General features: G+C 41.0%; 1 long non-coding RNA gene across 2 annotated transcripts in view; it reads right to left on the bottom strand.

Annotated features, from left to right (window-relative positions):
- Positions 1-13,894, bottom strand: part of LOC137639856 (uncharacterized) — a 183,128-nt gene that overhangs the window by 9,190 nt on the left and 160,044 nt on the right. For both annotated transcript variants that reach the window (XR_011044278.1, XR_011044277.1), the window contains exon 2: positions 952-1,046. This is a non-coding gene — a long non-coding RNA (uncharacterized lncRNA). The remainder of the gene's footprint in view (positions 1-951; positions 1,047-13,894) is intronic.

Raw genomic sequence — 13,894 nt, forward strand, 5'->3', positions numbered from 1 at the left:
ATAATTGAGGAATGACCTTATGTAGAGAAGAAATATGTTGAGAGTTTGATCATTCAACCTTTGGCATGATGGTCTAACTGTAAGGCATTAGTTTCCACAGTTATTGCTAATGGACCTAGCCATTTGCTAAAAAGAGAGACTGCAAGGCAGCAGTTGTCCGTTTAGTCGCTGTCTACGACACGCAGGACATACATTGGTAGTATTCTTACACCCCTACCACAGGGCTTTTTCTACTGACTTTTTAAATCATTTATCTGGAAATCAAGAGGATTTTTTCAAGACTATGATATATATTTAGTAGATAATACACAGGTTTTGCTTTATAGATTATTTTTAATAACAAAAAGCAAATTTATACTGTACAGGTTATTAAGTACAGTACTATATAACTTTATTGCTGCCTTAAGATGTTTCCATGATGATGGGTTTTTATTTTTATTTTTTTTTTTTTGTTGGTCAGGCAGAAGGAAGACTCATTTTGCAAATGTCCTCTAAGTCATCAGACATGTATTAAATGCTTAAATAGAGCTGAGCAGGTTGACCTATCCAAAGGTGGAATTGGCATGACTGCACACACACACAGGGAAGTAAGCTTGTTTATTAGTCAGTAGAAAAGAAGTGTCCATTACTGGAATTACTCTGGGTCCTGGCAAGGAAAGTACACAGCATTCATAACTGTTACTTAGTTGACCATCTGGCAAGGCAGTAGAATGCTTTTCATGCAAACATCACTGGGGAAATGCATATTTACAACCACAGAAAAGTCAATCTTTTCTAATTGTCAAGTCTGGTGAGCATTTAAATTCGCGTGCTCATTACTGCTGTCATTGAACACTGCCTATTGGTTACTGTTCCACCAATGGCCTTTATGGGATCATGACCCTGGCCAAACTAAAGATTGAAATAGAGGGAAGACTGCTGAGCTTTCATAAAAGGATTGGCATACTATACCTCAACAAAGCACATACTATCAACACCCTCGAAATCTAAGCAGACCGAGTAGACTCCTCTATCGCAGAACCAATTGGCATACAAAAACACAGTACCTGTAACACAGATATAAATTACAAATAGATTGTAGTAGAGCCAGTAGTATGTTATACAGTACATACATAAAATTTCCTTAAGTCCATGTTGCACTGAAAAAAAATATTAGTAACAGTTAAATCCAGTGAACTAAGAAAACCTTAGTATTAAAATAGGTAAAATTACAGATATATGTAACTGATACACTACTAATTAAGAAATTAAAAGAAATAGTGAAAAATATATAGAATGGACTACTGTATGTATTGAATAGGAAATTAATCTGGTCATTAAGGACAGGAAAGTAAAATTTAAAAAGGAAAAGCACAGTAAAAGATCATACTGTAGTAACATGAATACTGCACCAAAGTTATAAAAAAAATAAAATGGAGCTGTAAAACTATACTGTAGTATGCTTACTCTTTGCTATATGACAAATAAAATAATGACTATATTAATATTATGACTTGCTAAGCTACAACCCTAATTGGAAAAGCAGAATACTACAAGCCCGAGGGCTCCAACAGGGAAAAATAGTCCAATGAGGGAAGGAAATAAGGAAACTACAAGAAAAGTAATTAACAATTAAAATGAAATATTTTAAGATCAGTAACAACATTAAAATAAATATTTCATATGTAAACTATAAAAACTTTAAAAAAAAAACAAGAGGAAGAGGAATAAGATAGAATAGTGTACCCGAATGTACCTTCAATAAGATAGAACAGTGTGCCCGAATGTACCTTCAAGCAAGGGAAATCTACCCCAAGACAGTGAAAGAACACGGGTACAGAGGCTATGGCACTATCCAAGACCAGAGAACAATGGTATGATTTTGGAGTGTCCTAGAAGAGCTGCTTACCATAGCTATAAGTCACTTCTACCCTTACCAAGAGGAAAGTAGCCACTAAACAATTACATTGCAGTAGTTAACCATTTGAGTGAGAAAGAATTGTTTGGTAATCACAGTGTTGTCAGGTGTATGAGGACAGAGGAGAATATGTAAAGAATAGGCCAGACTATTTAGTGTGTGTAGGCAAAAGGAAAATGAGCCGTAGCCAAAGAGAAGGATCCAATGTAGTACTGTCTGACCAGTCAAAGATACCATAATTTACACTTTACTTATGTATTATGGACAATGAAAGGGATTAAAGTCTACTAACCAATGTTTTTCAATTAAAAAGAAAAAGTTATGGTACATCTCTTAAAATGACTACTACTGTATATTGAATTGTGTACATGACATGAATTCTCTCTAAAATAGTGAAATAAAATGAGACTGCCAAAGAACAGCTTTCTCAAATATATATAAAAGACAGTTTAATTGAATGTTAGTTACTAATTACATACACTACAGGTTAATAAAAAAAAAAGCAGATAACACACCTATACAGTACATAAATGCAGAATTCCTTTATGTGGAAAAGGGCCAAAATATGTTATTTTTATTAGTAAAATAAATTTTTGAATATACTTACCCGATAATCATGTAGCTGTCAACTCCGTTGCCCGACAGAATTCTATGGAGGGATACGCCAGCTATCACAATACTAGAAGGGGGTGTACTTACCAGCGCCACCTGTGGCCAGGTACTATAGTACTTCTTGTTGACACCTCCTCAATTTTTCCTCGGTCCACTGGTTCTCTATGGGGAGGAAGGGAGGGTCAATTAAATCATGATTATCGGGTAAGTATATTCAAAAATTTATTTTACTAATAAAAATAACATTTTTCAATATTAAACTTACCCGATAATCATGTAGCTGATTCACACCCAGGGGTGTGGGTGAAAACCAGTGTACAAGATTAAAGGATAGCTAAGTATCCCATATTTCATATAACAGTTATCTCAAATAACAATGAAATAATAAGTACCTGGTAAGGAAGTCTAATTGAACCGTTACTCTGCCTCTTTTTTAAGTTCGTCTTCCTTACTGAGCGCAGCGTTCCTCTTGGAGGCTGAATCAACTCAAAGGTGCTAAAGTATATAGGGCTGCAACCCCTACTAAAGGACCTCTACACAACCTCTAACCCAGGCGCTTCTCAAGAATGAATTGACCACCCGCCAAATCAAAAGGATGCGGAAGGCTTCTTAGCCTACCGTAACAACCATAAAAACAACAATAAAAGCATTCAAGAGAAAGGTTAAAAAAAGGTTATGGGATTAAGGGAATGTAGTGGCTGAGCCCTCACCTACTACTGCACTCGCTGCTACGAATGGTCCCAGGGTGTAGCAGTTCTCGTAAAGAGACTGGACATCTTTAAGATAAAATGATGCAAACACTGACTTGCTCCTCCAATAGGTTGCATCCATTATGCTCTGCAGAGAACGGTTTTTATTAAAGGCCATCGAAGTAGCTACGGCTCTTACTTCGTGGGTCCTTACCTTCAGCAATGCAAGGTCTTCCTCCTTTAAGTGAGAATGGGCTTCTCTAATCAGAAGCCTTATATAATACGAAACCCCGTTCTTGGACATGGGCCTCGAAGGTTTCTTGATGGCACACCATAAGGCTTCTGACTGTCCTCGAATAGGTTTAGACCTATTAAGATAATACTTGAGAGCTCTGACAGGGCAAAGAACTCTCTCTAGTTCGTTACCTACCATGTTGGAGAGGCTAGGTATTTCAAACGATCTAGGCCAAGGACGTGAAGGAAGTTCGTTCTTTGCTAGGAATCCGAGCTGAAAAGAACATGTTGCAGATTCGGTCGTGAAACCAATGTTCTTGCTGAAGGCATGAACCTCACTGACTCTCTTAGCTGTTGCAAGGCAGACGAGAAAAAGAGTCTTGAGGGTAAGGTCCTTGAAGGAAGCTGACTGGAGAGGTTCGAACCTAGGTGACATAAGGAACCTTAAGACTACGTCTAGGTTCCAGCCTGGAGTGGATAGACGACGCTCTTTAGAAGTCTCAAAAGACTTAAGGATGTCTTGAAGGTCCTTGTTGGAAGAAAGGTCCAAACCTCTGTGGCGGAGAACTGAAGCCAACATACTCCTGTACCCTTTAATCGTAGGGGCTGAAAGGGATCTCTCATTCCTAAGATGTAATAGGAAGTCAGCTATTTGGGTCACAGAGGTATTGGTAGAGGATACTGAATTGGCTCTACACCAGCTCCGGAAGACTTCCCACTTAGATTGGTAGACTCTACGAGTGGAAACCCTTCTTGCTCTGGCAATCGCACTGGCTGCCTCCTTCGAAAAGCCTCTAGCTCTAGCGAATCTTTCGACAGTCTGAAGGCAGTCAGCCGAAGAGCGTGGAGGTTTGGGTGCAACCTGTCTACGTGAGGTTGACATAGAAGGTCCACTCTTAGAGGTAGAATCCTGGGGATGTCGACTAGCCATTGAAGTACCTCTGTGAACCATTCTCTTGCAGGCCAAAGGGGAGCAACCAGCGTCAGCCGTGTCCCTTCGTGCGAGATGAATTTCTGCAGGACTTTGTTTATTATCTTGAACGGTGGGAATGCGTAAAGGTCGAGATGGGACCAGTTCAGCAGAAAAGCATCCACATGAACTGCTGCAGGGTCTGGAACTGGGGAACAGTACAGCGGAAGTCTCTTGGTCATGGAGGTGGCAAACAGATCTATGGTAGGTTGACCCCACAAGGTCCAAAGTCTGTTGCACACACTCTTGTGGAGGGTCCATTCCGTGGGAATGACCTGATTCCTTCTGCTTAGGCGATCTGCGGAGACGTTCATGTTGCCCTGAATGAACCTCGTGACCAAAGTGAGGTTTTGACTTCTTGACCAAATGAGGAGGTCCCTTGCGATCTCGTATAGGCTCCTCGAATGGGTCCCTCCTTGCTTGGAGATGTAAGCCAAGGCTGTGGTGTTGTCTGAGTTCACCTCCACCACCTTGCCTAGCAGGAGGGACTTGAAGTTCAGCAGGGCTAAATGAACTGCTAGTAGCTCCTTGCAGTTGATGTGGAGCGTTCCCTGTTCCTCGTTCCACGTTCCCGAGCATTCCCGTCCGTTCAAGGTCGCACCCCAGCCCGAGTCCGATGCATCTGAGAAGAGATGAAGATTGGGGGTCTGAATAGCCAACGATAGGCCCTCCCTGAGAAGGAGATTGGTCTTCCACCACAAGAGAGTGGTCTTCATCTCTTTGGTGACTGGGATAGAGACTGCCTCGAGAGTCAAACCCTTGTCCCAATGAGCTGCAAGATGGAATTGAAGAGGGCGGAGGTGGAGTCTCCCTAGCTCGACGAACAGGGCCAGTGATGAAAGGGTCCCTGTGAGACTCATCCACTGTCTCACCGAGCAACTGCTCCTCTTCAGCATGCTCATGATGCAATCTAGGGCTTGGCTTATCCTTGGGGCCGATGGAAAAGCCCGAAAATCCTGACTCCGAATCTCCATTCCCAGGTACACAATGGATTGGGAGGGAATGAGCTGAGACTTTTCTATGTTGACTAACAGACCCAGTTCTCTGATTAAGTCCAAAGTCCAGTTGAGACTCTCCAGACAGCGACGACTCGTGGAGGCTCTCAACAGCCAGTCGTCTAAGTAGAGGGAGGCTCTGATGTCCGATAAGTGGAGGAATTTTGCTATATTCCTCATCAGATGCGTGAACACCATAGGAGCTGTGCTTAGGCCAAAACACAGGGCTTGGAATTGGTAGACAACCTTTCCAAAAACGAATCTCAGGAAAGGTTGGGAGTCTGGATGAATAGGAACGTGAAAGTAGGCATCTTTCAAGTCCAACGAGACCATCCAGTCCTCCTGCCTGACCGCTGCTAGGACCGACTTCGTCGTCTCCATCGTGAACGTCTGCTTGGTGACATACGCATTGAGCGCGCTGACGTCCAGCACCGGTCTCCAACCTCCTGTCTTCTTGGCCACCAGAAAGAGACGGTTGTAGAAGCCCGGGGATTGATGGTCCCGGACTATACCCACTGCCTTCTTCTGCACAAGTAGCGACACCTCCTGGTGCAACGCTAGCCTCTTGTCCTCTTCTTTGTAGTTGGGAGAGAGGTTGATGGGAGATGTGGTCAGAGGGGGTTTGTGGCAGAATGGAATCCTGTAACCCTCCCAAAGCCAACTGACAGACTGGGCGTCTGCACCTCTCTTTTCCCAGGCTTGCCAGAAGCTCTTGAGTCTGGCTCCTACTGCTGTCTGGAGATGCGGAGAGTCAGTTTTTTCCTTTAGAAGCCTTGGAACCTTTCCTAGACTTGCTCCTGGAAGAGTCTGGACGGGAGCTTCCTCGGCTGGGGGCTCTACCACGAAAGGGCGGTATGAACCTCGTAGCAGGAGTATCAGCCACTGGGGTGCGATAAGTCCTGGGGACTGAGGTAGCAACCTTAGTCTTACGAGCCGATGAGGCTACAAGATCATGTGTGTCCTTTTGTATCAGGGCAGCAGACAAGTCCTTAACCAGCTCTTCGGGGAAGAGGAACTTCGAGAGCGGAGCGAAAAGGAGTTGAGACCTTTGACAAGGTGTAATGCTGGAGGAAAGGAAGGTACATAGCTGTTCCCTTTTCTTAAGAACCCCTGACACAAACATCGACGCAAGCTCGCCAGATCCATCTCTAATGGCCTTATCCATGCAGGACATTAATAGCATGGCAGAATCCTTGTCCGCAGGGGAGGTCTTCTTGCTGAGGGCCCCCAGGCACCAGTCTAGGAAGTTGAACATCTCAAATGCTCTAAAAACACCCTTCAGGAAGTGATCAAGGTCTGAGAAGGTCCAGCAAACCTTAGAGCGCCTCATTGCTGTTCTACGAGGCGAGTCTACCAGACTTGAGAAGTCAGCCTGGGCAGAGGCAGGTACTCCCAAGCCTGGTTCCTCTCCTGTGGCATACCAAACGCCCGCTTTAGAAGTGAGCTTAGTCGGAGGAAACATGAACGAAGTCTTTCCAAGGTGTTGCTTAGTCTGCAACCACTCCCCTAAGATCCTTAACGCTCTCTTAGAGGACCTTGCTAGGACTAGCTTAGTATAGGTAGACTTAGCTGGCTGCATGCCCAGCGAAAACTCAGATGGCGGAGAGCGGGGAATAGCAGAGACAAAGTGGTCTGGGTATACCTCCCTAAACAGAGCCAAGACCTTACGAAAGTCAATAGAAGGTGGAGAAGACTTGGATTCATCCACGTCTGATGAGGGATCCAGGTGTGCCGCCTCATCATCAGACGCCTCATCACCAGAGTGAAGCGAAGAGATCGGAAAGGTATGCTGAACAGCAGAGTCAGCACGAGCTGGAACAACAATATTAGTGGTTTCCTCTTCAAGACTCTGTTGAGGGAACACCTGAGGCTCAGACTGCAAGGGCTGATCAAAAGAAGTAGCAGAAGGTAGGCGCATGGGTGGAGGAGGCTGACTCCTAGCATGAGTGACTGAACTCAAGGGTTGCGCTTGCTGAGCGGAAGGCGGATGCGCAGTAGCAAGTTCCTGAGGAACGAGTTGAGGTTCCTGAGGTGTGGGCTGAGAGCGATGAGGTAGTGGCTGCGCAGAACACAGTAATTGTCTCGCGAGTTGAGGCTCCTGAGGCGCAAGGCTAAGGTGTTGTGGTTGCCTTGAGGAGGGTTGAGCTCGCTGCAGCGAGAGCTGAGGAGACTGACTCATGGATGGGAGAGGTTGTTGTACCTCAAGAGAGTGTTGCCTCACTGGTGGAACTGCAAGTGGAAGCGGAGGAAGTAAGGAATGATCTTCCTGTTCCCATTGCTGAGGTTGCCTTAAGGAAGGCGGAGGGAGCTGCACACCACTGGAAACAGTAAACTCAGAACGTGCTAAGGTATTCTGAGGAGCCTCAACATCGTACGCCTGGCAGGCAGTACTGCGGTCAGGCGGAGCGATCGCAGGAGGAGGTGTAACCTGCTCAGCCTGACACTCACGCATCAGGACCGCAAGTTGTGACTGCATGGACTGCAGTAGAGTCAACTTGGGGTCGGCAGACACTAAGGTCTGCTGAGGTAAAGCCTTAACAGCAGAGATCTGTTGTGGCAGAACCTTACTCCTCTTAGGCGGAGTGCATTCAACTGATGACTGCGGCGAGTCAGAGCTGATCCAATGACTGCAGCCCGGTTGAGTTCTTGAGGTCTGGACTCTGCGTTTGAGTGGTCTCGAGACCTGAGTCCAGCGTTTCTTCCCTGACAAATGCTCAACAGACGAGTAAAAGACGGGCTCAATCGTCTGCAGGTGGGAGTGACGGTCTCTGGAAGACACGCCCGCAACCACCGAGGATACTTCTGTGCGCCGATCAAGGCCTGCCGAACCCTTTTGCCCTTCGACATTGCTTCTCCCCTGGGCTTGGGAGCTTGCAAGAGGTCCCGGACTGGGAGGACGACTGGCACGCACAGAAGTATCCTCACGCACCACACTGACACTGACACTAGCACTTGGCACTGCACTGACACTAGCACTCGTCACAGCACTGGCACTAATTCCACCCACTGCACTCTTGACCATAAGTTCCTTGACTTCGGCCATAAGAGACTTATGATCACTAACCACTGACTCTACTTTATCGCCTAAGGCCTGAATGGCACGCAAAACAACAGACATATCAGGCTGAGGGCAAATAGTAGGTTCGGGGGTAGCCACTACAGGGGTAGGAAAAGGTAGGGGATCATGAGGTGAGGAAAAAAGTGAAGAGTGAGAAGAACTCCTCCTAACTCTCTCTCTCTCTAACTTGGTTGAGTACTTAAGAAGACGGACAAAATCAAGTTCCGAAAGTCCGGCGCATTCCTCACATCGATCTTCTAACTGACAGGGCCTTTCCCTACAGTCAGAACAAGCGGTGTGAGGATCTACCGAGGCCTTCGGAATACGCCTATTACAAGACCTACATCGTCTATGGGTGGGGGCTTGTGAAATGTCAGACATCTTGAATCAAAAGAGTTAGCCAAGTGGGGTTTCAAAATCAAGCAAAAGATCGTTAACCGTTAAATCAGGACTAAATAATAGCTATCTAAGCTAATATAGAAGTTTTCCAGTAAAGCGACAGCCGAAATCTGAGAGAATACTTCACCAAAAGCCGTGAAAATACTCGAAGATCATAAGCGTATCCCAGAACGTCTTGCCGGAAGCACGACAGAGGAAAAATTGAGGAGGTGTCAACAAGAAGTACTATAGTACCTGGCCACAGGTGGCGCTGGTAAGTACACCCCCTTCTAGTATTGTGATAGCTGGCGTATCCCTCCATAGAATTCTGTCGGGCAACGGAGTTGACAGCTACATGATTATCGGGTAAGTTTAATATTGAAAAAAATATGTATATACTGTATGGGAAAGAATTGAAAAATAATAAGAGGTGAGTGCAGGGAAAACGTTCTTAAATTAAGTGCCTGAAGAACAATAACAAACCTTTTAGCAGCAATGAAAGATAATGAAAAGTTAAGTAATACATACAATAATGCCTAGAGGTAGCATGCTTAATAAGACTATTTTACCCTTAGGTCTGACAGACAAGAAACCAATGCTCCTTGGAACATTGCAGCGCTATGGATAAACAAGGTTTAGATTAAATCATCTGTCAAACTTTCTCAAATTCAACAAGATTTTATTGGTCATTTTGTCTTGCATATCTGATAAATTTTATCACAACATTTACACTCGTGTACTAAAGACTAAAATACTTTTTGGCATATGAATATTTGAAAGCCTTTGAATCTGAATCTGCCTCTATGCAGAGCAACTCCAGTAAATTTTCTAGTTATTCTTCCAGGAAGCAATGTTGGTAGTAACTGGTACACGACTCTTGTTAAACTTCTCTAGGTAAATGCTAGATAGTTTTTCTTTTTATTGTGTGGGTATAAGGGTAAAGTGCCATAAGAAAATTAAATGATCATACAGAATATACTTCACTATGTCAACAGAAATTAATTTTTTTCTCAGCAGATCTTAATCCTGACTTTATGCTAACTGTTATGGTTTTTGCAGACACCATGTTAGGATTATGTGTTTGAAATTAGAGTCCATGAACACAAAACTACTTATATGGCACATATAGGTACTGTTACAGGATGTTTATGGCCTAATTGTACGACACTGACAAGATAAAAGTGATGGGACCTGAATTAGCAATTGTTCTGTAAGATCAAGTCTTATCTACTTAAGGTCGTTAATTTTTACCGAGGTTTAATTTAGTAAATGGCAATTCACAAATTTATTCATTGTATCTCCCCAAGAGAGATTAGTTCACCAAACGTTTAACTGGGCTCCACAAGGCACTAGAAGAATTGGAAGACCCAGGCCTACATGGCTTAGGACTATAAAGGAAGTAGGAGATGATGAATGGAGAAGTATTGAATTAAAAACTAAAGACAGAGAAGACTGGCGAAATCTAACCGAGGCCCTTTGCATCAATAGGCGTAGGAGGAGATGATGATGATGAAAATTACAGGTACTGAAGCATGTAAAAAAATATAATTTTATCCAAAGATACTCAGATCCTTTGAGCAACCTATGATTAAAGTGTTGATATGCACTGTTACTCAGTGTTGTGGTTAAAGATATTAATTCTCTTGTATTGTTCTGTAACAAAACAATTACATGCAATTGGCCTCCAGCTCTAAATGGAATTACATGTGTTCTAAAACACTCCTATAACTTTCCTTTCCAGACATGTTTGGTCTTTCTTTATTTTAATTGATTTACAAAAACTTTAAATTTTCTAATGAGCATAGAATTAAGATAATAAACTTAAATATTAAATTTCTACACATCTGGTAATTTCTGTTTACAAGTTAGATCACATTTGCATTCCAGCATCTTTTTATATATACCTTTTTATTTTATTTCTATCCCAACCATAAAAAATGTCATCAATAAGTTCCATAAAACTCTGGGTTTTACCATGCAAGTCAAGGTAATTTATCTGCTTTGAATACATTTAAGCATGGAAGAACCTCCTGGGGACCCAGTGCTGGCCTTTCTGTCCCAAATTTTGGGAAACATTAGTATCCAATCCTCAAATTAAGGCTAAAGTTGACATTATTTACGTCATAGTGTAGCTATAATCTGAAGGTCATTGCATCTTAGGCCTGGTCCACACAATCGAGCATGCTTGATGGGCAAACAGTGATACCAGACCACAATAGGTAGTGAGAATGAGGGTTGATGACATCAAAAGTGGGAAAACCACCTGCAGGGATCTGACAACACTGTTTGTTTCCAGATCACTGCTTGTGGTTTTCCCACCTCTGACATTATCAACCCTCATTATCACTGCCTATTGTAGTCTGGTATCACTGTTTGCCCGTCGAGCATGCTCGATCATGTGGACAGGGCCTTAGAGCAGTATTACTCAAACCAAAACTTTTGTGTTGATGTTTGTGATGAAGATGTTCGCAAAAATATTATTAAAACAATGTTCAACGTTAAATTTTAAAGCCTATCATCATTACTGGGAGTGCAGCCCTGAATATCTTTCACTGCATGTGTGAGAGATTTTAAAAGGTAGAGTAAGAGTAACAGGAGCAGGAGACATGTCACTGTGCTGTTGCACAAAGTCATAGAGGCTGAATATATACATACAGTAAAATAAGTCATACCTTTCAGTAATACTAATTTTAAAAATAGAGCCAGGATTATTTTGAAACAGAATAAATATTTTATTTTTTGTTGAATTAATATTAAGATCAAGCAGCAAAGCATCTAGTTCCAAGCATGGGTATTCAAGCTAGATATTAAATGCAACTTTTGAAATATTGTAGGACATGCTGAAAGAAGTATTGTATATCACTGCTGGAGATAAAATTTATACTGTACTAACTTTTGTTTTGTAATATAAAAATTGCCAAGTACCTCACTATGATGATGAAGGTAAATGAATTTTGCAAAATTGTTCTTTCATTATGGTGTAGAAATAAATTTTCTAAATGTCTGAATGTTGGTAAGTACAACACCTGTTGGTGGTGGATTCAATTATAGGATACTGATCTTGTTGAATTGTAATTATATGCTTCCATGGCATTAAACAAAGCATGTGATTTATCTGCCACGCTGCAGGAAACATTTTGATTTACATATTAATGAGCGTTTTAGTGTTACTGTTCTGGGACTGATAGTTATGTGTCATTGGAGATAATAGGAGAGGGCATTAGTTGTACATAGAAGACAAGTGATTTGATAGAATGTCCCTTTTCTCCTTCCTTAGAAAGATATATTTACACTCAAATGTAATTTATATATTTTTTACAAATGGCTCCTGAAGCCACCATTACTGTACTCATGTTTTCAAATATTCTGGAAAAGATTAACAAACAGAATGGGAAATAGACTACTAAAAACAAATAATTTAACAGGTATTGACTGACGTAAGAAATTTACCTGCTGTAATTTTAGTGCCTATTGTGTTTCAGGGTTGGAAAATTATTAAGTTTGAATTTGTCTACTAGTAATTATTTGATTGGTAATTTAGCACCTTGCAAATGCAAGTTGTTATAAGAGGTTTATCATGGCACTCACATTTCTACTGTAGTTTATTTATGGTATACTGATTATTTAATATTTTCCAGCTCTGCTAGTAATGAAATGCAAGGTGTCCTTAAAAATAGCATTATAAATTATTCATCTTTGAGAGGCAGCTGAACAGAATGTACAGCATGTATCACAGTACCACTCATAGCATTATTAAGAAGAAAGGTCCCCAATAAATTGTTGATAAAATTGCATGTACTGTATAACACTTCTCAGTAAGATTAGCTTGTTTTTAGTAATATGTAAACATTATTTATATGTATGAATTTTAACAAACACCAAATGTTAAGTTTTGAAAATAAAATCAGCAAATGTTTTGAGTAGCACTTGAATTAAATAACTTAAGTCTTGTTAAACTTCCTAATAATGATGATGATGATAAAGAAAAATAATTAAATCATTATCATTCTGTACTTCATAAGTAGTAGGAATTGTTAGTGATTAGATTATTTGGTAACAATCATAAAATAATATACAAACATTTTTCTTTGGCTTACCACAGTATGATAAAAAATAGCAATCAGCATTAGGTTGCAGTAATGTGTCTTCATTTAAAATTTTGTATTTTTTGGATATATTAACGGGAGTTATACTTCATTCCGGAAATGATTTCAAGTATTGACATCTGATGCAATAAAATTATTGCCATGTAATAATTTATGAACTAATTTTGTTTTACTCATAACACTTTATAAGATTCTGATGTAACCTTCTTTATTTTTCTTAACCTCTCTATATATGTGGCTTTGAGTGTAACTGTCTTGCAAGTACTATACTGCTCTCCATTAAACTTTAGGATTACAATGGACTGCTGACATTTCCTTCTAACTGCAAAGGCTGCAAATCTAGACACGTAAATTACCGGGTAATCACTAATTATAGGGTCAGAAGTAGCCTACTATTGTGTTATGAACACATCAGCAGCATTATAGAGCAATTGTGTGTCAGTAGGTATCATGTTTGTAGTGAATGTTGATTGGTAATAAATTAACTTACATGTACTGTATGCAGTACAGTCACTTGGTGTTTGCACGTTATTCCATACATTACAAAAGTTATACGTGGACAAAATTTTTATCTGGATTTCATTAATACTGTACTCTATTTAGAAAATGTGGTATTGAAGAAAAGTTTTTCAAGTAAATATGTAAGCATCGATGTAATCTATTATTACCTCATATGTTATGGGTGTCAGAATATATTCTTCTTATTCTAAAGTATGGAATGATATAGTGGTAGCTCAAGACAAAGCGAGTGGTTTTTTGACAGATTGGCTCATTTGTCAAATGCAACATACCACAAAGATATTCTGTCTGCTTCTCTTTTCAGAGTTAATATGGCATGTTTGACCTGCTTTCCAATAAATACAATCACATTAAAAGATTTTTTATTTATCCTTGATACGTGAAAACATATACAAGGGATCTTTATCGAGTTGTCATTACTTTCTAGAAATCTTAA

This window comes from Palaemon carinicauda, chromosome 4 (genome assembly GCF_036898095.1).
Source record: "Palaemon carinicauda isolate YSFRI2023 chromosome 4, ASM3689809v2, whole genome shotgun sequence".
NCBI classification, from domain to species: domain Eukaryota; kingdom Metazoa; phylum Arthropoda; class Malacostraca; order Decapoda; family Palaemonidae; genus Palaemon; species Palaemon carinicauda.